General features: G+C 38.1%; 1 pseudogene across 1 annotated transcript; it reads left to right on the top strand.

The window, feature by feature from the left end:
• The first annotated feature begins 1,021 nt into the window (after positions 1–1,021).
• On the top strand, positions 1,022–3,879 carry LOC145113412 (glutamate receptor 2.8-like; annotated as a pseudogene). Its single transcript, XR_013710778.1, has 5 exons — positions 1,022–1,279; positions 1,398–2,547; positions 2,643–2,955; positions 3,017–3,414; positions 3,490–3,879. The product of XR_013710778.1 is annotated as a glutamate receptor 2.8-like (transcript).
• Positions 3,880–24,233: the final 20,354 nt, after the last annotated feature.

The following is a 24,233-nucleotide window of genomic DNA, read 5'->3' as shown; positions in this document are numbered from 1 at the left end:
ATCTTAACCAATGTAAAACAGGAATACGAATAGTTGAATCTCAAATCAACAATCAATCCTACTATCATCTCCAATCATCTCAACCGATGAGGTTATCATGTATAATATCAGAAAATAACATAGAAATTCAATCACAGTCAACAAATTCCGAGTTCCAATTTCAACAAAACATCATTCCAAATCAAAATCAACACATGAATCATGTATAAGATCAGAAAATAACGAAGCTATCCAGAAAAATCAAATTCACAAAATCAACTTCAGGGAAAACGAAACAAACCTGGTAATGGAGTAGGAAACTCTGGCGTAGCAGAATGAAATTCTGAGGAAGGAAGGAGTAGCGCCGACACAACGAAGGCTGCGATGGGACAACAAGTCTGGCGAAGGAAGAAGCAGCGTCTGGGGGTGCAATCAGACAAGAGGAATACGATTTTTTCTTTTCTTTCAACGTCTCTAACATCCATCGAAACTTCCCTGACCATCCAATAGGTAAATTCATGGGTGTTTCATAGCACATATCTTCCCTCTATTAAGTCAAATCTTGATTTTTCAAATTTACTTCCAACTTGAATCATTTAGTCATCTTGACTTCTGAAAATAACACAAGTAGACATTTGATGTCTTGTAGAAAAAGAACCTTGCAAGACTTTGAATGAGTAATTAGACTAACCAAAAAATAGCCATGCATTGACCAAGTTACTTTGGATCAAGATCTAGTTCGAGACAATTTTATTTATATATGTTAAAACAGTTATACAAGCATAAAACCTTCTTAAACCATTCAAAACAAGTATATGATATAACATTTGAAATTATGGTTTACTTACAATATTAATTCATAGAGTTGACATCAGTGGAAGCTACAACAAATTTCTTCCTTTGGAAAATTCTAACCAACCGTGTGATGGACGTTTGGGTACAAAACAATATATATTATGTATTGAAATAATCATATGATTCCAGGGAACATGCAACAACTTTTAAGATATTTATATGAATCTACGTAACGAATAAAGAAGAATCTAAATGAAGATGCATAGTTCTGCAAGTTACCTGGTCTCTTTGGTTGCTTTCTCAATGTTGTGGTTTCTTCTGCAAGCATCAGTGATCACTGCAAATTTCAGCATTGGTCTGATTCTTGATCAAACTTCTAGGCCTGGAAAAGAAGCCAAAGTAGCCATTGAGATAGCAATTCAAGATTTCAACATCAAAACCAATCAGACTATGGTTTTATATCTTCAAAACTCTCGAAACAAACCCCTTCATGCAGCTATTGCAGGTAAATTATTATGCTTTTCTTAATAAAAAGTTGTCAAATTCATGTTAAAGAAGTTTGATTTGGTTGTATAGAATCTTACCCATATGCTAACATGCTGAGAGATGATGTGGGAATGCAGCAAAACATCTTATTGATGAAGACAATGTGAAAGCCATTTTGGGAGGTCCTACATGGGAAGAAGCTTCTGCCATAGCTGAGGTTATCAGTGAAGCTGATCAAAATGTCCCAGTCTTTCTCTCACTAGCTAGTACTACTAGACAGTTAACACAGATGAATGCAGTTGCTGCCATTTTACAGTCATGGGGTATACCCCAAGTTACTCTCATATACGAAACTTCACATCTAGCCTCAACAGCATCGATCATTTCTGACCTCTCTCAGGCATTTCGACAAACAGGTTCTGAGCTAATCCAGATCTTGCCACTAGCATCTGGTTCATCGTTCTTCGATGAAGAGCTTGACGTGCTCAAGAAACAACAACGTCAAGTCTTTCTAATTCATACGTCTCTGCAACTCGGGATGCGCCTCTTTCAAGCAGCCAAGAAGATGGAGATGACCGGAGACGGGTATCTGTGGATTGCAACTAATAGAATCACAGATCTTTTTCATTCCATTAATTCCACCATGATTTCTTCACTGAAAGGTGTAGTTGGAGTCAAAAGCTACTTCCCGGAAAAGACACCGGATTTCCTAGATTTCAGGAAAAGATTCCGTCAAAAGTTCCGTTCCGATTACTCAGAAGAAGAGCAGGACGAACCTGGAGTTTTTGCCGTGCAAGGATATAAGGCTGTGAAATTGTTAGAAAAAATTTCACTTGAAAACTTTGATCACAAAAGATGAAAAGACCAACCAAGCAGATTCTAGTCGAAATCGTTAACGTGATCGGAAAGGGCTATCACAGTGTGTACTGGACCGAAGGATTAGGGTTTTCAGAGAACGTTGACGGTGACATCAATGGAGCAACCGCTTACTCCAATTCTATGGATAGCGTGGGACAAGCTCTTTGGCCGGTGCAACCGTGGTATGCTCAGAGAAGACGCCGGAATCTCGCCGGAAGTTCAGAGCATCGGATGAGGGTCGGCGTTCCTGGTCGGTCTCTGTTTAAGCAATTCGTGAATGTGGAATATAATCCCGAGAAGAATCAAACAGTAATCGGTGGATTCGTAATCGCTGTGTTTGATGAAATAATGAGAGAATTGAATCTCTCATACGATTATTTTCCATTCAATGGTTCTTACGATAAACTGATGAGAGAAATACCTGCAAAGGTCACCATCATAACATTAACAACTCTATAACGAACCAAAACTTTTTTGCACATATCGCTGATTTGGTATTTTTTTTTTCTCTCGAATCGTTGCAGAATGTTGACGCAATAGCAGGCGACGTAACAATTGTGTCGACCAGGCATGAGTACTTGGATTTCACACAACCTTATACGGAATCAGGGTTGGAGATGATTGTCCCCATTCGATCCAGAGTATCTAACCGGCCATGGTTGTTCATGAAGCCTTTCAATGCAACAATGTGGTGGTTAATTGCAGCAATCACCCTTTACAACGGTTTCATCATTTGGTTAATCGAGAGACCCCATTGCAAACATCTTCAAGGCTCCATCATAACCCAAATCGGAATTGTCATTTGGCTTGCATTCACCACACTCTTCACTTTGCGAGGTACCATTTACAAACTTTCTCTAATCTTTGATCTCGTCGTTTCACACATGATCAATTTCAGGGGACAGGTTGCATAGCAATTTGTCAAGAATGGCGGCTGTCGTTTGGCTGTTTGTGGCGCTAATCATCACACAGAGCTACACGGCTAGCTTTGCGAGCATGCTCACAGCTCAACGACTCGAACCCACCATAACCAGTGTTGAGATGCTCAGAAACATGAATGCAACCGTGGGGTACTGCAACGGGTCCTTTGTGAATCACTACTTGGAAGATGTTCTTGGTTTCAACAGCATCAAAACCAACAGCTATAATTCAACTCATCGATACGCAGAAGCCCTAAACAGTGGTGAAATCGCTGCCATCTTTCTTGAAGTTCCGGCAGCCAAAGTCTTTCTAGCTCAGTATTGCAAAAGCTTCGTCAGAACCGGAGAGACATTCAAAGTTGGGGGTTTCGGATTCGTAAGTGCTTGTGAATTGTGATTGATTTTACCAAATTCAAAGTCTTTAGACCTAAAAATTCAAATTAAATCGCAGGCATTCCCGCGGGATTTTCCTAGGCTTTCGGATGCAAACAACGCAGTGATTAGGGTAACAGAAAGTGGGAAACTGAAAGAACTTGAAGATAAGTTTCTAATATCTGAGAAGTGTGTGGATGACGAATCTTTTCCTAATGAAGATGAGAGTCTTAGCCTTCGGAGCTTCTCCGTACTATTTGAGTTAACAGGAGGAACATCAACGGTTGCTCTTGTCGTGTACATTGTCATGAGGACTAGAGTATTTAAAGAATCTATTCAGGGATTCGTAAATTTTTTCCAACTAATATCGGCATTTATGAAAGAACAACGACATCAAATGCGACAATCATCTAGAGTAGTTTCCGATGCAGAAAACCCCACACGCCCTCCAGTAGTGGACAGTGGTTGATGTGGATGGCAGGATGGTCAAATGAGACATTCATGTTGGGATCGTAGCATATATTTAGCTTATACTCTTTTTTTCTTATACCAGTGGTGTGGGCATCTAGTTAAAAAGTGTTACATAAAAAATGTGCCACTCATGTGCTATGTCAAAATCGCTATATAACACCAAACGGAGAAAATTGACAATTTGTTATAACATCTTTAACTTTCCATGACATCATTTTTATTTTTATTTTATTTTTGGTTTTTTTTCTTTATTTCAATTTATTTATTTTTGATTGTCTTTTTTTTCATTATATTTTTTTAATCACATTGGATTAATAAAAAAACGAAACATGCAATTTAATTAACTCTTAGGGGAGAAGGAGTCGTAGCGGGTTGGAGGAGGAGAGGGATAAGCGGGAGGAGAGCAAGATAGAAAGAAAAGGGTGTTTCGGTTTGAGGAACCCGCTGGAGGTTGAAACCAAATAATAAATTTGGGGAAGACGGGTTGGGAGGCATCCTTCTTGGGCGAGTTCGGCTCCCTTTACCTTGGGTCCAGCGGCTTGAGCAGGAGGAGAGAAACGATTCCGTCCTCCCTTAGATTAACCATAACATTAAAAACTTTTAAAAAAAACATTACACACAAAAAAAAAACACGTGGAATGAAAAAAAAACCCAATCGTCCTAAAATCTAAAAACTGATCAACTAGTCATCCAAATATTGTCTTTTGATTTTCTCCTTCATCTTCCGGAGCACTAGCGCTTTTCGTGGTCCCATATTTGTTTCATTGGTCTGGAGAATTGCTAAATCATTCGTCATTTGATCTTTCTCGGCTTGCTTATGAAGAAACTCCAAATGCTCACGTTGCACATCAACCTTTTGTTGGGCAATCAGATTGCATTGGTCGAACTTTGCTTTCATTTCCGCCAACTCTTGTGCCCTTCTATCAATTTCGTCCGCGTGACGTTAAGCACGTTTCGCTTTGTCGTGTCCGACCGGTCGACGTGGGGGGGGGGGGGGGGGAGATCTCTTTGATGTCGTCGGGGATATCATTCGTGTCTGCGTTGAGGTTGACGTCCGTTCGTACATTGGAAACGTTAAACGAACTAGAATTGCAGGACCTCTTTGATTGTGCCTCCCCCGATGTTAGCGTCTTATTCCATTTTGGATCTAGCCTAACAATCTCCCATATTTTTTCAAACTCCAAAGCGTGCCCCATTTCCACTTGATATTGTTCCCTCACGGCTTTATAAACATCAAAATCATTCGCACCACCTTGCCTTTGCGATTCTAGTCTCATGAAAATCCCATTAAACGTTGTGCACCGACGACTGATCGGAGTCCATTTGCTGTTAAGCATGTCGATATTCCGATATGGTTGTTTCTTCATAAGCATGTGGAATATGTCGGGCACAACTTCCCAAAACCCAACTCTTCACATATCATTTCCTATGGTTGGATTCTTTGAAGCCCCGCACCACGCCACCGCCAAAGCATACTCCTCCTCCGGTGTCCACCATAGTGGAGGTTCTTCTTCTGTATTCGCGTCTGTCTTCCCTTTCCTTTTCCCTTTTCCTTTCCCTTTCCCTTTCCGACTGCCTCCCGCTTGTGTTTCAGGAACAATTTCTGGTGATGGTTGTGTGGTTGTTTGTTGCATGGAACTAAAAGCACTGAAAAAGTTTTGTTGAAGATTTGAGTTTTGCTGCATGTAAGGGGATGTAGGAAATTGCATTGGGGGTGAGTTTGAGGTGAGCAGGTTCATATAACTTCCGTGTTGTGCGAAACCCATCAGAATGTATGTGTTTGTGTTTGGAGGCGGGGTGTTCGGGTTTTGCTCAATAGTAAGCTGAAAGGAAAGATGGTTTTTTTTTTAAAGTTAAGTAGATTGAAGATGAGAAAATATTGTTTGGTAAAATTTTATGTTTGTATGTTTATTTATAGATAAAATAAGAAAGGTTAACTTTTTTTTTAACATATTACCGTTCAACAACGGTCGAAATTTTGACCGTTGAACGCGTTATGAAATGTTACGAGGGCAACGAAGGGCAATGAGTAGCCTTATAACGGACAAAAACAAATAGGGGGGTGTTTCACGTGGTAACGACTTTGAGGGGGCCGCCACGTCAGAATAACGGTCGTGGGGGTTGCCCACACCGTTCAGTCTTAGTTAACTTGCCTTTACTTTGTTTCAATGTTATACAATTATCGTATACCATAATTAACCATTAATAATTAATATAAAAGACTAACTTTGAAATAAACAAAGTTATTCTATATAGCCCTTGAATTTTTGTAAGCTTTTTATTATGTTATGTCACGCATAAGATTTTTAACAAAAGATGGACAGAGAGATCTTATATTTTTAACAAACAAAATTGTTTAGATTTTCATAATATTATTTTGTTTAATTAAATAATAATTTGTATGCCATAAATAAATAACATAACATTTTTTAGCCTTTTAGTACTTTTTACAGCTAACCTAATGTGTCTTTCAAATTTCTGTCATTATCATATCAAATTCTATTCATCCAGTGAGAGAAAGAGAGAGAAAAAAAAGAGTAAACAAAAAGAAGTTACCCAGTGGGGATGATGGAAGGATCATCAATAAAGACTATCACAGACCGATCCAGCATCAATCTGCACACGCGGTTCATGAGATCCATGAACGCGGCAGGAGCATTGGTGAGCCCAAATAACATCACCACGAACTCATAATGGCCATAGCGAGTCCGGAAAGCTGTCTTCTGCACATCCTCGTCCCTGACTCGCATATGATGATAACCCGATCATAAATCGATCTTGGAGAACAAGGATGCACCCTGAAGCTGGTCGAAAAGATCATCAATCCTCGAGAGGGGATAACAGTTCTTCACCGTTACCTTATTCAACTCCCAGTAGTCGATACACATCCGATGAGACCCATCCTTCTTCCTAAGAAACAGAATCGGGGCTCCCCAAGGCGAAGTACTCGGCCTGATAAATCCCTTGTCCAACAGCTTCTGCAGCTGTGTAGATAACTCCTGCATCTCGGGAGGAGCCAATCGATATGGTGCTTTGGCTACCGGAGCCACACCCGGAATCAAATAAATCCTAAACTCCACCTGCCTCTCTGGAGGTACCCCAGGCAAATCCTCTGGAAATACGTACAGATACTCCTGTATAATCGGCACATCATCCAAGGCCGCCTTACCCAAATACTGGGTATCCATGACATAAGCGACAAAACCCGAACATCCCTGATGAAGATAACGTCTGGCTCTCGCTGCTGAACACATAATCGGCCCACGCTGCGTCTCTCACTGTGAATCACCAACTCTCCCCTACTTGGGGTCCGAACCCGCACTAGCTTTTGCTCATAGTCAATCACTTCCCCATTAGGGCTCAACCAATCCATGCCCACGATGACCTTGTTCCCACGCAAAGGAATGGGAACCATATCAACTGGATACCACTCACTGAACAACTGAAGGGTACAATCCCGATGAACCCTCGCGACCTTGACCGTCCTATCATCAGCAATCTCGACATCAAGAGGACGATCTAACTCCCCTGGAGCTCCAACAAATCTCTTGCTAAGCGCAAGAGATACAAAAGATCGGGTAGCCCCCGAATCAAACAATACCAAGGTAGAGATACCGTTCATGAGGAATGATCCTAAAATAAAACACGTAAACAGAAGCAACAATTCAATATAAATAAAGAGATAAGGAGAAGATACATACTTGTCACAACGTCGAGAGCTGCACGCGCCTCCTCCACCGTCAGCTGGAATGCCCTGTTCTTCGCCGCGGGCGCATCTGCCCGGCCTTGACGGCCGTCAATAATCCTCAATGTCGCAGGAGCGGGTGCTGACACCGGTCCTGCCGCAGCCAAACTCGGACAATGTGCCTTCTTGTGGCCCCTCTGATTGCACTGAAAGCAAATCAGATCAGATAACGGAGTCTCATATGCACGTCCCCTCGTGCATCTTGTCGCACTTGCCACATCGGCTATGACCCTGCTGCCTCTCGGTCTAGAATCAGATACCCTGGCCTCTTGCCCGAACCCTCGACACTCATCGCAGAATATGGCTTCCTCTTCTTCTCCATTTCTAATTTGATATCCCTCTCTGTAGCCCTCGCTATCATGTCTTCCAGCGTCTTGCAACTGGATCGGCTAATGAATTGCCGAATGTCGCTCCTCAGCATCTCATGGTAACATGCCTTCTTCATCTCCTCGTCCGCCACATTCTGTGGAACCAGAAGTGCCCTCTCCCTGAACATATCGGTGATCTTAGTCACCGTCTCAGTAGTTTGACAAAGATCCTGAAACTCTCGCGCCAGCTGCTGCACCTCAATCACAGGTGCAAACTCGGCTCGAAACCTGGTCCCGAAATCACTCCAAGTCATCGAATCAATAACATCACCCTCTATAGCATGCCCTACCTCCTCCCACCAATCACGAGCCCTGTCCTTCAGGAGGCAGGATGCTAGTCTGACATTGTCCCCCTCGGGACAACGGCTGATACGAAAGGCGTTGGCAACATCTACCAACCACCTGCTGCTCGTAATGGGGTCCCTATCCCCATGATAGTCTGGCGCTCCACATGCCCGAAACTCCCTGAAGGTCAGAGAGCGCGTCCCGATTAATGCCACAATCTCAACGCGAAAGGTACTCAATATCTCATCAAGAATCTCCAGAATACCCTCCTTGACCATGCCAAAGATCACAGGAGTTTGATCAAGGATACTACGCCTAATATCAGACGAGATGAACACCCTCCTCTGGTCATCAAGCTGCCCGGCTCCAGAACCTGATCCTGAACCCTCCTTGACACTGGTACTGCCCATTGGCCTGCCTTACAATATCACCATACTGAAAGTAGACCATAAAACTATTAGAATAAGCATCAATGCACATATTGGGGAAAGCATAACTATACAGGCTCCATGGATTCATTACAGCCCTCCTTGAATCGATTACGGATCCTCTGCTTCCAGTAGTACCAGCCCATACTACCTTCCACGTCTATCCGTACTTTCCTCAAGAAGTGCCTTCACTAAGCCAAGTTACTTTATATCCAACAATCTACTCATGCATAAGGCTTCCAACACTAAATCTCATCCTAGGTTTTCCTAGGGCAACTCCACACCACTATCCGCCATCAGCTGCAGAAGGAACTCATGCCAGCCTTCTCTAACTAGCTCACAAATACCATTACATATTATAAGGACTAGATAATTCTTTGAATGAGAGGTCTCTCCCTAGAATGGTTGGACTCAAACAAGAGTTGCACAATAGAGCTAAACCTAACCTTCTGAAATTATTTAGTTTTCATAATATGTAACTTAGCATATTCGCTTACTAACTAGATGAGATTAACAAGAACTCCTAAAAGCACAAAGCAAACAACATTCGAGCATCAAGTAATCAGAACAGAGCATAACCTAATCAGGCCATCCTAACACTGACTGATCAGTACTAGCATGTAATTCTATAATCTCAAAAAACAAGCATACAAAGGCATCTCTCCTAGATCCTTAGCCATAATCTAGCATGCGATTCGCAGATTCACAATTCAAATCATATCATAACATATATGGGTATTTTGGGATAACTTACTTGAGCTCGGCTGATTGCATGCACCACACCCTTTTCTCTTTAGAAATTCTTTATATATATAAATATGTTTTTCATTTGAAAATTTATACCAAGTCCCCAGTTTGAGTTCAGACACACCCGAGAGTGTGCCCGAATTCCTCAAACCAATGCTCTGATACCAACTTGAAACATCCAAAAATATGGTCTGAAAAATTTCATTTTAATAATAGATAAAATAGTATTTTTCCAATAACATCCAATCATTTAAATAAAACCCAATGTATCATTTTTTCATAAAACCAGAGTAAACATCACAAGCGGAATCTCAACGGTGTGTGCAATGCAGTCATCCCGAGCTCTTCCCCTTACAAGTGGAAGTACCTGAAAATGGAGCAGCGAATCAAGATCTGAAAGCTCCTACTTGAACCACCACCTTGCACCAAGCCTTTCTTCCTTCAATGAGCTTCAAACACACCAAAACACACCCACATTGAGCTCACAACACTCAAGGAGGCTCTAGGATTTTGATATTAGGGTTAAGGGCTATGGAGGTTGGGAATGAGGTCAACACCTGAGACTTAAGGTGTTTAAATAGGGTGCAAAACCCTAAAATTTGAGTTTCCTTCCCGGCTGCCAACTCGCCGAGTTGAGGCACCTAAAATCGTAGAGTTGACTCATTAAACTTCGCGGCCAAAACAACTTCAACACGTCGAGTTGAGGCTTCCAACTCGATGAGTCCTCCAAGAAAATGCAAATAATTGGTATTATATTCATACTAGAAACTTGGCGTTACAGTGTATTTCACTTTACTTCATTTTAATGCATGTTTTCCAATATCATTAAAACCATAGACGTTTTTCATTGTAATACATGTTTTCTGTTCATGTATCATACTCTCCCTAATATACTCTCTTTCTCTAAGTACCCGGTCCTCGCACAACCGTTTTTCATGCAAAACTCCAAGAAGTTGTTGAAACCGTTGGAGGTGGTGACCGGTAGACAATGGCGAATATATAACCAAAAACATGTGGTTCCCTATGTAAATGAATCTGAAAAAATATGAAAGCGTAGGTCTTTTATAAAAAATAAGGTATGTCCTAATTTTTTTTCTAAAAAAAAGGGTATATCCTGGGACCCACCTTTTGAATGCATAGCTACGTTCCTGCCGAAGACATCCAAATTAGTGGACTAGTGGACTATGACTTAATGTCTCTCTTCTCTCTCCTACATCTTTGCCAAGCTATGGAAAAAGAGGAAGATAGTTAAATGTCCAATCAAAATAAACATATCCTAGCATAAACCCTTAGGCTATAAGGTATACACACCACCCCTTAGCATGGTGCTTAGTTGGATATGCCACCAGTGGTCGTTGGTTGGTTGTCAAGAAAATGTGTGGCCTTAGGCCAACTACCACAAAACAATAAAACACACTAAAATGGTGACTTTTTTTTACATCAAAATACAGTTTTCATTCCAACCACACACTAAAAGTTTACACTAAAAATATATTTTAATAATATTATAATTAAATAACATTTTCTTTATTATTATATAATTCCATTCAACTTACCTGAAGACACTTTATTGAATTGAATAAATTAATAAAAATAAATAAAAAGTGACTTGGTGTTGGATGAGATGCACCGCTAAATATGGCGGCCAAAATTTATCTCACAATAATAACGGCCATTATGTCGGACAATTGGAACGAATTTTGATGCTATTCCATCATTTTACCGGCCGGTTGGAGTTGGCCTTAGTCACATAGTGTCGCACGAGTTTCTCCTTTCTCTCTTCCTTATTCATTCTTCTCTTTTCTGTATTTCTTTCTTCCTGACGTCTTTCCACATCGTGATGGGAGATAAGTGTGACACTCGTATATTTCATGGAACACTATTTATCTATAGGTTCTTATTCACATCATAAATTATAATGTTGTGAATAGATTTATGATCTAATTCTTCTTTCTCTTATTTTTTATGAACATCGAAATAAATTGAAACATACTAAAAATAGGTATATGTTACACCTGTTTTATTTTTCGAACCATTGTCCAAGTATATTTTACGACGTTAGATATTAATTATTAAATTAGGTACGTCATAAAATAATATTCATATTGTTATTTATATATAATGCCAAGTCGAATCTATAAACATATTTTTAAAGATGACATATCGAAATATAATAGTCGGTGATTTCAGGACCAAAATATATAATATTTAGAATATAAATTGTTTCAGACAAAATTATATCGAAATGAATTAAACGATCTAAAAGAAATTATTTTATCAAACATTATATGTTATGATAATCAAGTATAATTTAAACTAGTTAAGTTTTATAAGTGTACACACACAAACATATATATATATATATATATATATATATATATATATATATATATATATATATATATATAACGCTGAAATCCGAGTTATAACGAAAAAGTTATCATCCGTCGAAGTTTTACGGCAAAACCGGCACGTCACCGCGTAACGTAAAAAGTGAATTCTTGATAAATTACTTTTTAGCATTAGCGATCTAAAAAAAAGTCATATACGTTAAACCGAGAGCGTGCATAAAAAGAACGTCCAAATCTGACTTCGTCTGATGAAGTTATGATTTTTCTAAGATTTGGTATAGAAGTGCACAACCTGGAATTCGAATTTTAGATCGATCGATTTTTAGCCAAAATAATCTAAAAAATAAATGAAGATATCGTTAATAGAAGTTCAATGATAAAAAGACATTCGAAAACGGAGCACGTATGCGAAAGATATGGATGAAACTTAGTCCCTACTCTTCGAGCGCAGCGAATTCGATACAGTTTTGTATATTTGAGATAGAATAAGAATTAGCCGACGGGGTCTAAATGAAAGTTGTAGTACTCGTAAATACTAATGCGTGGATATAAAGAACGTCGAAAATAGAGCTCGTATGTTAAAGATATGGACGAAACTTAGTCCCTACTCTTCGAGCACGATAAATTCGATACAGTTTTGTAAATAGAAGATAGAATGAGAATTAGCCGACGAGGTCTAATTGAAAGTTGTAGTACTCGTAAATACCAACGCATGGATATAAATAACGTCAATGATAGAGCTCGCATGTTAAATATATGGATGAAACTTAATCCCTACTCTTCGAGCGCAATAAATTCGATATAGTTTTGTAAATCGGAGATAGAATGAGAATTAGCCGACGGGGTCTAAATGAAAGTTGTAGTACTTGTAAATACCAACGCGTGGATATAAATAACGTAGAAAACCGATCTCGTACGCGGAAGATACGGACGAAACTTAGGGCCTACTCTATGATCAAACCCCTATAAATAAAGGAAGAATTATTCATATTTTCTTCACACCATAAGCCTTTCTTTCTCTCTCTAACTTCTATATAGACTCCCAAAACCACTCTAAATCCCTAGTAACCTCAAGGTGCTAGAGGAAATCCCGGAGCGCCTGAAGGCTCCGACAAAAAGAGCTTTTCGGCTCAGAAGCTCTGCTCCAGCGGAGCCCGGTTTTTTTAGCAAAACCCCCTTGTAAGTGAGTTATGCTTCCCCCACTTTAAGTATAACTTATGTTTAAGTTCATTATTGTTATTATGAACCTATAAACAATATTTATCAGTGATTCCAAGTCGTTATAATGATTGATCTACATACGGGGATGATGTCTAGGCTGTGATTTAGTGAGGTGTTTAAAGTTGGATTTCCAAACAGTATGCTTCGTATACCAAACAGACCCTACCTCCGATATGATCCTACATGGTTGTTCCTTACTTGATAGATCATGAAAGTAGACTTTGAGTTAATGATTAATCTAGACTAATAATTAGCCGCAATAAAGATTAGACTAAAACTTAGCGATAATAATGCTAGGTTTCGTCGAAGGAAAATAGAATCGTTAGAAGCGAAGCGCTCCCCGAGTTTGGAATCATCACTTTAACAAGTGAGTGCATAGTCCCTTTCATGAACATGATTTTAATACAAGTATTGAATAATGTATTAAATGTTTTTTGGTGTGTGAAATATTTGATATTGCCTGAAATACGTGTTAATAGCATATATGATAATATACGATAATTTAGGATACAGAGTAAACCTAAATTAATTAAGATGAATATTGGGTGGTATCTCTTTATGAGAACGAATGAGATATACATAGAGAGTCGAACTTTAAATTTGTCATTGATCCGAGAGCGTGGATTAGACATAGTTAATTGTCCCTAGTCCGAGAGTATGGAATGAGAATAATTATTGATCCGGGAGTATGGATCAGACATACCCGATCCGGGAGTATGGATTAGGTAAGGAGGTTAATTTCAGATCTGGGAGTATGGATCAGGTAAAAAGTTTAATTTTAGATCCGGGAGTATGGATCACGTAAAAAGCTTAATTTTAGATCTGAGAGTATAGATCGTGTCGTTATGAGGATTGTCGGGGTGGGATGAAATTGCTTATATGATGTGAAATTGTATATATTATGAGTTCTAAATTATATGTATGGTATAACATTGTGGGATTGAAATCCCTATGTTCTCACCAGGTTTCTATCACATGTGTCGATTCGAAGCTACATTACACTGAGAGATTAAAGAGGAAATAGATCACTAGTGTAGATGAATGTAAGGTCTGTTTATGCTTATGTTTCTGTATTGACGATGACATCCCAAAGTTTTACTCAAAACAAAATACATTTCTTCGGAATGATTTGATAATATATTTATCATAGTTTTCTGGGAATAAATTCCGCAACATATTTCTTTAAAACATACTCTGATTTTCAAACAACGCATAAACAAATCGGTCTTTTCCGTCCGTGAAAATGGGGATGTCACACACGATAAAATTTTTTCATTTTTAAATTAAAAGAAACCATTGTTTTCAATCCCAAACCAAATCAAATCAAGTGTCAAATACAAATAATCCCCAAGATTAGGACATCATAAAATCTCCCAAAATATATCTCCGAAGGATGTGTACGATCATGCCTTCGCCTTGCCATGGTCATCAGAAGTACCAGAAACAATAAACTGAAACTGTAACCAAATGTTTAGTGAATTTCCCCCAAAGTACCACCATACAACATAACATATACAATATTGCATACTGGGTCCAATTAGTCATCAAACTGGAATGCCTATATACATAGGTCCGCTCAGCCATCAGACTGGAATGCCCTCGGGTCCAATCAGTCATCAGACTGGAATACCCCCGGTCTATTGGCTCACGCACAATCAGTAAAGCCTCAACCCAAAAACGATAATATGTCGATATATGCATAACAGATAAACATATAATCAGTCAACAGGCAAACAAACAGATCTATAGATCACTATTGCATAACAACATCCTATAAACTAGGATACAGATCTAACAAATCACTACAACATAATCTAGTGGCCGACATCGGTGCCTTTGACCTATAAGTACAATGAGGAAAACTCACCTCTTAGTCGGAAATAGATCTCTGAACAGGACACAGCTCCGGATGACAGCTCAACCGGTAACCTATTTATCAAATAATGACCAAATCTAAAATACCACTCTAAATACCCAAAATACCCTTAGGTCAAACTTGATCAAACCCTGGTGAAAGGTCAAAGTCAACTACAGTAGGTCGCCACGCCTTGGCTATCCTTAGCCACGCCGTGACCACTAAATGACAAAACAAGTGAGTCTTAGCCTAGCCGCCACGCCATGGCAGCCATATGCCACACCGTGAGGATAAGTCAGAATGACTTAATTGCTTAAGCTGATTTATAGTGTATTACAGGAGTTCCTAATCTCAAACTAGGTCTAAACCATAACCTAGATGGATAAAGTTTCCAACTTTATCTTTTACGCATTGCCAATAAGTCAAGATCCAAAGCACTAAGTCCATAGTGGAAGCATAAAGCATATACTACTCATTAAGCACTTAGAGTTACTTTCCCAAAGTTTCTAGAAGGGTTTCCTACACCTTCTGAACCATAAAAATCATAGGTTTATGGACATGCATGTCCAATGCATGTCCTTTCCATTTTTAGGGCAAAACAAGGGCAAAAGGGGCCAAGATTCCATGCATAGCCTCAAAACTCAAGTCCACTTCAGATCCAAAGAGTCAAATGCTCCAAATGGCCTGGAGATTCATAAAGTTGCAAGCTTTATGAAATCTCACGTTCCAAAACCCACAAAACATGAAGAAAAGGGACCAAAATCCAAGATCTAACAACCTAACAAAGAAAAGATTGAGTCTTGAACACTCACCCAAGTCCATAAGAGAAGCTAGAAGATGAATATGTTGCTTGAAAGATGATAATCCTCACCAAAGGCTTCATTCTCCTTCAAAAATTCCAACAACGTATGAAGAATGAACTTTCAAGAGTGATGGAGGCTAGGGTTAGGGTTTCAGTGCTTGAGAGGGTTATGGATGCTGAATGACCTTGAAACCCTATCCATAATGTCATTTAAATAGGGCTCAAAGCCTAAAGGATTAGGGTTTCACCAAAACTGGCTGCCACGCCATGACACCTCATGACTACGCTGTGGTGGTTCATTAAAACCCGCAACCCATAAGATAATGTCACGCCGTGGTGAGGCTCCACCATGCCGTGGCTACCCAAAACAATATTGACATTTGTAAATTAAATTTGTACTTGAAACGAGTGTTACACTATGTGTCTATTAACGAGTCACATATTTTGAATGATAATTGTACTTTTTGGTGATTCACATACAAACGTTCGTGTCTTAAGATTAATAGATACATGTTAAGATATCGTACACATTTCTTTGATAAGAATTGAAAAAGGATATGAAAGCATTGAATTTATTGTACGAATTTTAATACATCATCGTGAATCTAATGTATTATAAATAGGAGTATCAATTTGAATTTGAAGCATACCACTGAAACATAAATTTTAGAAAGAAAGAATAAAAGATATTTTGTAAGAGGGAGATTTAAGTTAAAATAATTTATTACTTGAATTTCATTGTGTATTATATGCTTATTTAATGTTATCTATTATGTGGATAAATTGCATGACAAGATTATGATTAAGGGTAAATTACACCATTTGTCCCTCATGCATGTGCCAAAAAGCACGTTTAGTCCTTATTTTCAAAAATTAACTCGGACCATCCCTCGTTTGGTTAAAAGTTGCACACCTCATCTGTCACACCCCCAAACCAAGGATGGCGGAAACGTCCGGGGGTGGAGGACTTCATGTGTAGTATCATAACAACAATTGTAATAGTAATTCAAGCAAACACAACCAACATATATATAATTGAAAAAGTTACATCATTGTATGAATTACATGTTTACGAATCAATTACAATATGTTGACAAAATATGAAATAGTAGACGCCTTAGCGTCCCATCCTCAAAAGCACTTGATTACCTGTTTAATGATTTCCTGAGAATACAAGTTGTTTGAAAAAGTGTCAACACAAAGGTTGGTGAGTTCATAAGCTTTTGTTTGGTATTATTAAAAGCCTTTCGTTTGTGAAAGTAGTATTTGTGTTAGAAAATCCAATATTTTCCTTAATGTGTAAATGTAGTCTTAAAACCCAAAGACCGAAATGTACAAGTAATTTGTCATATTTATAATAAAACAATGCAAGTTTAAATCGACATAAACTCATTAAATTTTAATGAAGTTCCCGTAAATTCCAACGTTTATTAATACTTTATGTGAGTTATTATAACCATGCTATGACCTAGTTGGCCTGAATGACGTTCTTCAGGCGTCGGAAATGTTATGACATTTGTCACCCCAGACCTGCCGGTCTAGCTGTTGCATGCAGCTTAGGTGTGGGTTTGTCAAACCCAATATAGATCTATACACAAGTATCACGCTCTCCCTCAAGGAGACTCTGGTTACAATACATGACTTAATGGTAATTTGAAGTAAATGTCTCACAAAGTCATTAACGGAATTACGTGTTATGAAAAACTTGGTACCGTATAGCCGTACCTTGCTTAATGAAAATATCATTTGTATAAATGTACCATTTTTAAATGTATTTGTTATGTAATGTATCATAAACTATACCTATTATAGTTTATCAACCAAGGGTAGTACGTGGTAATGTATGCAAACTATATTCAAAATAGTTTATTAAATGTTTGAATGTATCGATTGTACTTTGATTATAATCACTTGTTATTCTTTATATTTTATATGACCAAATCCATTTGTAAACTGATGTGTGTCTAAATATTAAGATAAAATGTCATATATTGCAATAACATATAATCACATAAAGATATACACCTTGCTCAACATGTTACAAGGTGAAATGAAATTAACAGCAACTTTTCGTTGAAAAACAGTTTCTGTTACTGTTCTTAGAAAATTTATAAAAAAATCATCAAAGCTCTAAATCCAAATCCGCAAATTTTGAGAGTTTGGAATATGAGTCTAGTTTGTTCGTAAATTTTACCATGATTTTTAGTGATCTCTAACAGAGGTGAAAATGTTCATAATCACATACTGGTCCGGGTTTGCCTCTGAAATGACAGGCAGTTTTGTAAAAATCACCATAAATTGTAGAAAAATCATATGGAGATGTGCAAGTAGCCATTTTAAAGCTAAGAGTTTGAACTACTTGCACCTGGAACAGTTTTGAAAACTAAAATATTTAAGTTGACCAAAACAGTCCGTGATTAACGTCCATCTTTTCTGATGTAATCTGTTAGAAAAAGTTTAATTGTGTTCTTGATGATTTTACTTGTATTCCCCCCTTAAAACTTAAGAAAAACATGTAAATGTAGGGGTATGAACTCACCTTATGTGATTTCAGTAGATGAAAGTGAGATAGAGGAAGTGTTCAACCCAAGAACACTAAGAAGATGTCTTGATGATTCGAGAATCTAACACCGAATAAGATGGAATTTGTGTAAGATATCAATGATTTGAGTAGAATGGAGTTTAATAATTATGTGAATGATGAAGATACTTACTAATTGAAGGAAGAAATCCCTGGAGAAAGCCTTGAAGTTCTTGAAATTGAGAGAAAAGATGAGAGAATTTTGGAGAGTGTCCTTTGGTTGCTAAGTGTAGAATGAAAGAACTTTATGGAGAATGAGGAGAGAGGATCAATCCTCCAGCTCTTAGAACATGGGAAGAGCTGGAGATTGGGTGTAAAGGTCCACTAAGGTGACAAGGAGTAGTGGGAAAGAGTGGATGATCATAGAGTGAGGTGGTGGTGGCTTGCTTTTGTCATAAAATAAGGAAAAGCAAATATTCCCTCAATAATTAGTCCAACCACCAATTCTTTTAATACATTTTTCTAAAAACCCTGGAGATTTATATATTTTGGGGCCTTAGTTTATAAAATAAAGTTTTGGGTGAAAATCCCACGTTAAAATAATGAAAAACGGAGTTAAAACGAAGTCGTAGTCGAAAAACCGGAAAAATTATGACACGCAAACATGCATGTCGTCTTCTTTTATGACAGGGGCTTCCTTGATACTCATTGCGTGTCATCAACACGCGAGTCGTAAGGTTACGACAGATAAATGTGTGTCGTCTTCCTTTATGACAGGGACTTCGGTCCTGAAGCTTCAGTTTTGGGTCCTTAAGCCTATTTTACCCGTTTTTACCCCGTTTCAAGTGGTTTTTGACCCAGTTAAGGGTCGGGATGGCCCGAATGATTACAAAAAAATTAAAGGAACTTTTGAGAGAGATTTGGGAGAGATTCGGGAGAGATTTGGGAGAGATTTTAATAGAGAGAGGTTGAGTGAAAGAGATTGTGAGAGGTTTCGTTTGTGATCTTTTTGAGTGTCCGGCTTCGCAACGAAAGGTCCATAAACCCCGTTAAGCCATGATTTAGTGTCTTACACAATCCCGATGATTGTGCAATAGTGTTTTATCGCTTTGGTTTGTTGTTTAGCACTGTTAAGGCTAAGGAAAATCAAACACATGAATTTTTCAAATGATGTTTTCTCATTGAAATAGCGAATTGTATAATGTAAACCCTAACATACAAGGGTTAATGGAGTTGACCGGTTTGACTTGTTGACTTTGTTTGACTTTGACTTGAGCGAAATTTGACGGTTGTCACATCATCCCTCCGGACATAAAAAGACTATTTTGCCCTTAATATATATATTTTTAATTTTCTTTTATTTATTTATTATTTTTAGATTAAAAAAAATAAAAAAATGCACCAACGGTCCCTTCATTTTCCGTAGTTTCCTTCCCTCTTTCTCACTTACTCTCGACAACCACCTAAAATTTCCGTCAAGACCAACCACTTCTACTCATTCTCCTACTTTCTTTTCTGATCTCCAGAGAATAACAACAAAATCCGGTGACTCGGTCGCTCAACAAGTTCGATTGTCACCGACGACGGACATGAAGCCACTGATGAGGCCATCGATCTACACCTCAAGCCCTCGTTTGAGTCGTCACTGACGCCTGAAACCTGCAGCTCCTCCAGCACCACCACCATTCACCACAAATACCTTCCCCTTCCATTTCCCCGATTTTCTTCTACCTTCGTCTTCCTTTTCTCACCCATTCCCGACAACCATCCAAAATCCTAAATCGGTGAACCGAAATCGGACCCCAAACCACCATCCCATATATTCGTTCTCCCCTTCTGCCTTAAGAGCACCAACGACCATCAAAGCTACCAATTTCAATCTATCATGAGTTCATGACATCTCACTGCAATCGAAATCAGGTCTTAGACGAATCCATCGAAATAGAATCAAACCTAACCTAGCATGAAACTCAAAATCTAAATCGAAACCTGCATCAGTTTTAATTTCTGGATTTGGGAAGGACGAAAAAGGAGAGAACTGCCATTTTCATCGAGGCAGTCTCCTTCAACCTATTTCTCTCTCTCTGTATTGTGCTACATCTCCATCTTATTTGCCCTATATCTCGATATCGTATAAGAACACATGTGTGTGTGTTTTGTTACTTTGTTATCTCCGATCAATAACAACAATGTGAGGGTTTGGAAGTGAAAGGGGGTAGGCGGATTTAGGAAACTGAGAGATGGTGTTGAAGAAGAATGAGAGAGATAGAGAGAGGGAGAGGGAGAGAGAGACATCGGAGGTGGTGGTGATATTTTCCAATGTAACTGAGAGATAGAGATTAGAGAGTTTTTTTTTATTTTCTTTTTTTAAGTCATAAATAATAATGACTAATATTAGATTAATTAAAAAATAAATATACAAGGGCATTATGGTCATTTCAAATGTGGCGCGTACTACATTCGCAACAAAAACGCATATAAGGGACGAAATGTGCAAGTTTTAAGCAAACGAAGGACGTTCAGAGTTAATTTTTGAAAATAAGGACCGAACATGCTTTTTGACACCTCCATGAGGGATGATTCGTGTAATTTACCCTATGATTAACTTTGTAGGTGTTTGGAAGTGCTTTTTAAAATGACTTATTAGCTTATTGACTTTCCAAAAAGCCATGAATTCCTGGTTTTTCCAAAAAGCCAATAAGCACTTTGAGAAGCAATCCCAAACACGCCCTTAATGGTAAATCGTGAAAATAATTTTATAGTTTTATTACTAAAATTATTTTATTACCATAATTAATTTATATTTAAACTGGATAGTGAAGGGGCGTGAAAGACAAAATAGTGGTGTGAGCTCATGACCATTAATGTACGTACTATTATGCTACAGGGACAAGGCATATGCCGAAGTAAGATGACGATCACTGACTATTCTAAACAGTCTAGTGGAACCTAACAGACTTATTACCAGTAGATGTTAATAATCATACTTTTCATTAATTAAAAGTTAATTAAAGATAGTATGTTTAAATCATGTATTTTTAAATTGTTTAAAATACACCTTACATATAATTATAATAGTTTATATTAAGTATATGTAAAACTAAAAGATTATATATATATATATATATATATATATATATATATATATATATATCTATATGTATATATGTAATATGATTACTATATGTATAAAAATCATGCAACATGTGTCCTCACATGTTTGATTATACATTGCTAGTCGAATCAAGAGTATATCTCATTCATTAGACCATGCTATAATAGAGGTATAAGGACACGACCTACAAAATGACCGTTATGCTTGTCCTTTCACTCAGTGCCTCTTTATTTGGTTAATTGTCGTTAGCCAAAAGGGTTTGATAGGACGATCTCTCGTCAAAAGTATAACATGTAAAATACTAGAACAAAATTCTCGTCCTAGTTATATTAGTAAATGTGAATAGTTGCTAACTCATGAAAAACGCACATTATTTCTTATTGTCTATTTATGGAGCGTGTGTGGTTAATCGTCACATAAACTTGATATGTAAGAAGAAGATGATGTAACACTTGTGGTTGTGGTTTGTTGACGGAGCGTGTGTAGTTAACCGACACGTCAATTAAAGAACCACAACATACTCAAGGGGTCACACATTTTTGCATGGTTGGTTCACAATCTTATTTGTGAGACCTCAGTATCCCAAGCACAAATAGAGGACATGCAAACCCGAGATTAACATGCCATTAATAGTAGTATCCCATGCACAAATAGAGGACATGCAAATCCGAGATTAAAATGCCATTAATAGTATTAATAAATCTCAAAAGATGTATGAGATTCGTGGAGATTGAAACTGACAAAGTGCATTGCTTACCTAAATAATTTCGTGGTGTGTTGATGACACCCCTCTACACATTGCAAAGCCAAACATGGATCCCATCCTAATCCTAAATAAATAATAAATTAGGGTTGAAATTTATTTAAATGATAATAAAACAAACAAGAATGAAATTAATATTGAATGATGTCTACAATATAATCCACTAAAATTACTGCTCAAAGGATTAGTTGGAATGATGATCAATCTAATCCAAATTCGTAGTTTGAGAATAGTTTTCATTTGTGAATAGAAAAATCACGCCTAAGACAAAGCTCTTCCTAAGGTTCCTCTAACCAAGACTCGATAACCGGACTCCGAGTTCACAGCACCAACAACAGGACAATGTTACAACCGGCCTCCAACAGAACATTATGGAATAAACAGATGAGATATGCTTACCGGAAAAAACCATATTGATGTAGAAATGGTGTATGTATGGGGGAGAAAGAGAGCTCCAAAGTTTGGAGATTAAACCCTGTCGACCCCATAATGTGGAATGATGACTCTATTTATAGGGACAATGAAGGGACCATAAATGACAACGGAGAATAAAGCTTGCTATGGATTATTCCTCACATGCTTTTCTACTTGATTGGTGCTATGCTTAGCCGATGTTGTCCCGCTCATCAAACCCTATCCTACACAACCTAGTGTTGCTCTGCATGGCTAAAATCAACACCTTGGTCAATTTAGTCACTTCAGTTAGGTCATGCTAATTGATCCAACACCATTAGTTGTGTAAATAACAAGAAGTAGTGGTTAAAGGGTATTTTTGGTAAAATTTGTTTGTAGCGAGAAACTGAAAGTTTGTAGTTGGTAGCTGCTCTAAAAGCTAGAAGGCATAAATTTTATGTGCAAAAAATAGAAGTTTTCGAAAAAAGTAATTATAATCTTTTAAAATGTATAAAAGAATATAACTACCAATAGCTCTAAAAATTTCTTGAAGTACAATTTGGGTTAAAAGTTTTATTCTAAAAATAAAAGTATGACCGCAAACAAAGTTTTCAATTTAATTCCAAGCTTTTAAAAAAAAAATTAAAATCTAAAATTTTATAACAAAAAATCGAAAGCCAGGAAGGGTGAAAAGTGAAAACGGCCCGTTTTCTAGGCGGCTGACCGGAATGGTCCTACTCTGCAGTCTGCACCATGTCCAGCCCTACTGTGGAACCTTTGACCGTTACAAGATTTTCTTCTTCTGTCATTGCGGCCAAAATTCTCCCGATATCGCTCGTTCTTTCGTTTTGATGGTCGTTTCGGGGTGCCTCGGATCACTTGAATATAAAGATAGTTGCAATCGGGTCTCATCAACCAAATGATGAAGCCGTTGTAAAGGCTGGTGATTGCTGCTATTAACCGCCGCATTTTAGCAGGTCTCTCGATCAACCAAACGGTGAAGCCGTTCCAAAGGGTGGCTGCTGCTATTGACAACCACATTTCAGCAGTGAAAGGCTTCATAAACAACCATAACCGGTTTGATAATTTGGATTGAATGGGATTGGGGATAATCATCTCCAAAGCGGATTCAATGTACGGTTGCGTGAAATCCACGTACTCGTGTATTCTCGACAATTCATTGTAATAATCATATGCCAGATTCAACGGTCTCTGAAAACCTTGATCATTCTGCTCAAGTGGTATTTTGAGATCAAAGTTTTCAGGTGAAATTATTTCAAACAATTCCCCGACACTATTATATCCTTGCACGGAAAAAATTCTAGGGTCGTCGTGCTCTTCTTCTGGGTAATCGGAACGTAACTTTTGACGGAATCTTTTTTTGAAATCGAGGAAATTCGGCGTGTTTTCTGTTAAGTAGGTTTTAATTCCAACCATACCCTTCAGTGAAGAAATCATGGTCGAATTAATGGAATGAAAAAGATATGTTATTCCATTAGTTGAAATCCACAGACACCCGTCTCCTGTCATTTCCATCTTCTTGGCTGCCTTAAACAGGTGAACCTTAATAAGTTCCAGAGACGTATGAATTACAAAGACTTTCACTTCTTGTCGCTTGAGCACCTCAAGCTCTTCTTCTAACAAACACGAAGCAGATGTGAGTGGTAAGATATGGTTTAGCTCAGAACCTGTTTGTCGAAATACCTGAGAGAGATGAGAGATGATTGATGCTGTTGAGGCTAAATGTGAGCTTTCGAA

The sequence above is a fragment of the Lactuca virosa genome, chromosome 5, assembly GCF_052849685.1.
Source record: "Lactuca virosa cultivar CGN04683 chromosome 5, Lactuca_virosa_CGN04683_v6, whole genome shotgun sequence".
Taxonomy (NCBI): domain Eukaryota; kingdom Viridiplantae; phylum Streptophyta; class Magnoliopsida; order Asterales; family Asteraceae; genus Lactuca; species Lactuca virosa.
The sequence above is the reverse complement of the archived record's forward strand: the minus strand, read 5'-3'. Positions and strand labels throughout refer to the sequence as shown.